The 3,141-nt window shown below is 36.5% G+C and overlaps 1 long non-coding RNA gene across 1 annotated transcript; it reads right to left on the reverse strand.

The window, feature by feature from the left end:
- Positions 1-347: 347 nt before the first annotated feature.
- LOC144766953 (uncharacterized) lies at positions 348-2,871 on the reverse strand. Its single transcript, XR_013597999.1, has 3 exons — positions 2,821-2,871; positions 1,570-1,677; positions 348-427 (listed from the first exon to the last, which is right to left on the reverse strand). It is a non-coding gene; the product is annotated as an uncharacterized LOC144766953 (long non-coding RNA).
- Between the last annotated feature and the right edge of the window lie 270 nt (positions 2,872-3,141).

Below are 3,141 nucleotides of genomic sequence, written 5' to 3' on the forward strand. Positions count from 1 at the left end.
TAAGTGGCCCCCCTACACTATCCAGCACTTACCCTACTGATGCACTTTCCTGGAGTTAGAATAGTAAGTGGCACTCCTACACTATCCAACACTTACCAGAATCTAGCACTTTTCACTGGGTTACATAAAAAATGTAAACTTTAAAATATTTAACATTAATCCTACTGATTCAATTTGATGGTGTTCGATTTGAAAGTGACTCATTTATTTTAAACAGCACTTACTATTCTGATTATATTTCTCAGTTTTTTTAAAAATGGATATATCTATATTTTGGTCATAATTATGTGATCTTAAGGTGACTTTTATGATAAATTACCTTGGGTTTTTGGTGTTTGCTTCTTGCTGCTCTTCCTGGTCTTCTACTTTATGTTTGTTTTGGTTGTTGGTTGATTGTTTTCTCTGGTTTGGAACTTCAAGTTGGATTCTAAAAAAAAAAAAAATTGAGATTGTTTCATATGTTTCCAAATTTTTCATGTTATTGTATTATTTAAAAAATGTGATTGTACGGCAAGATAATAAATGATTCTTTTTCAATTTGGTATAAAACATGTTTTTTGAATGTACACATTTTTAACACATGTCTCATTTATTTTACACATCAGAATATACATTGGTACACTTATACTATCCAGCACTTACCCTACTGATGCACTTTCCTGGAGTTAGAATAGTAAGTGGCACCCCTACACTATCCAGCACTTACCCTACTGATGCACTTTCCTGGAGTTACAATAGTAAGTGGCACCCCTACACTATCCAGCACTTAGCCTACTGATGCACTTTCCTGGAGTTAGAATAGTAAGTGGCACTCCTACACTATCCAGCACTTACCCTACTGATGCACTTTCCTGGAGTTAGAATAGTAAGTGGCACTCCTACACTATCCAGCACTTACCCTACTGATGCACTTTCCTGGAGTTATAATAGTAAGTGGCACCCCTACAGTATCCTGCACTTACCCTACTGATGCACTTTCCTGGAGTTAGAATAGTAAGTGGCACTCCTACACTATCCAGCACTTACCCTACTGATGCACTTTCCTGGAGTTGGAATAGTAAGTGGCACCCCTACACTATCCAGTACTTACCCTACTGATGCACTTTCCTGGAGTTAGAATAGTAAGTGGCACCCCTACACTATCCAGCACTTACCCTACTGATGCACTTTCCTGGAGTTACAATAGTAAGTGGCACCCCTACACTATCCAGCACTTACACTACTGATGCACTTTCATGGGGTTAGAATACTAAGTGGCCCCCCTACACTATCCAGCACTTACCCTACTGATGCACTTTCCTTGAGTTAGAATAGTAAGTGGCACTCCTACACTATCCAGCACTTACCAGAATCTAGCACTTTTCACTGGGTTACATAAAAAATGTAAACTTTAAAATATTTAACATTAATCCTACTGATTCAATTTGATGGTGTTCGATTTGAAAGTGACTCATTTACATTAAACAGCACTTACTATTCTGATGATATTTCTCTGTTTTTTTAAAAATGGATATATCTATATTTTGGTCATAATTATGTGATCTTAAGGTGACTTTTATGATAAATTACCTTGGGTTTTTGGTGTTTGCTTCTTGCTGCTCTTCCTGGTCTTCTACTTTATGTTTGTTTTGGTTGTTGGTAGATTGTTTTCTCTGGTTTGGAACTTCAAGTTGGATTCTAAAAAAAAAAAAAATAGAGATTGTGTTATATGTTTCCAGATTTTTCATGTTATTGTATTATTTAAAAAATGTGATTGTACGGCAAGATAATAAATGATTCTTTTTCAATTTGGTATAAAACATGTTTTTTGAATGTACACATTTTTAACACATGTCTCATTTATTTTACACATCAGAATACACATTGGTACACTTATACTATCCAGCACTTACCCTACTGATGCACTTTCCTGGAGTTAGAATAGTAAGTGGCACCCCTACACTATCCAGCACTTACCCTACTGATGCACTTTCCTGGAGTTACAATAGTAAGTGGCACCCCTACACTATCCAGCACTTACCCTACTGATGCACTTTCCTGGAGTTAGAATAGTAAGTGGCACTCCTACACTATCCAGCACTTACCCTACTGATGCACTTTCCTGGAGTTAGAATAGTAAGTGGCACTCCTACACTATCCAGCATTTACCCTACTGATGCACTTTCCTGGAGTTATAATAGTAAGTGGCACCCCTACAGTATCCTGCACTTACCCTACTGATGCACTTTCCTGGAGTTAGAATAGTAAGTGGCACTCCTACACTATCCAGCACTTACCCTACTGATGCACTTTCCTGGAGTTGGAATAGTAAGTGGCACCCCTACACTATCCAGCACTTACCCTACTGATGCACTTTCCTGGAGTTAGAATAGTAAGTGGCACCCCTACACTATCCAGCACTTACCCTACTGATGCACTTTCCTGGAGTTAGAATAGTAAGTGGCACCCCTACACTATCCAGCACTTACCCTACTGATGCACTTTCCTGGAGTTAGAATAGTAAGTGGCACCCCTACATTATCCAGCACTTACCCTACTGATGCACTTTCCTGGAGTTGGAATAGTAATTGGCACTCCTACACTATCCAGCACTTACCAGAATCTAGCACTTTTCACTGGGTTACATAAAAAATGTAAACTTTAAAATATTTAACATTAATCCTACTGATTCAATGTGATGGTGTTCGATTTGAAAGTGACTCATTTACATTAAACAGCACTTACTATTCTGATGATATTTCTCTGTTTTTTTTAAAAATGGATATATCTATATTTTGGTCATAATTATGTGATTTAAAGGTGACTTTTATGATAAATTACCTTGGGTTTTTGGTGTTTGCTTCTTGCTGCTCTTCCTGGTCTTCTACTTTATGTTTGTTTTGGTTGTTGGTTGATTGTTTTCTCTGGTTTAAAACTTCAAGTTGGATTCTAAAAAAAAAATAGAGATTGTTTCATATGTTTTCGAATTTTTCATGTTATTGTATTATTTAAAAAATGTGATTGTACGGCAAGATAATAAATGATTCTTTTTCAATTTGGTATAAAACATGTTTTTTGAATGTACACATTTTTAACACATGTCTCATTTATTTTACACATCAGAATACACATTGGTACACTTATACTATACTGCACTTAACC

This window comes from Lissotriton helveticus, chromosome 7 (assembly GCF_964261635.1).
Source record: "Lissotriton helveticus chromosome 7, aLisHel1.1, whole genome shotgun sequence".
Lineage (NCBI taxonomy): Eukaryota > Metazoa > Chordata > Amphibia > Caudata > Salamandridae > Lissotriton > Lissotriton helveticus.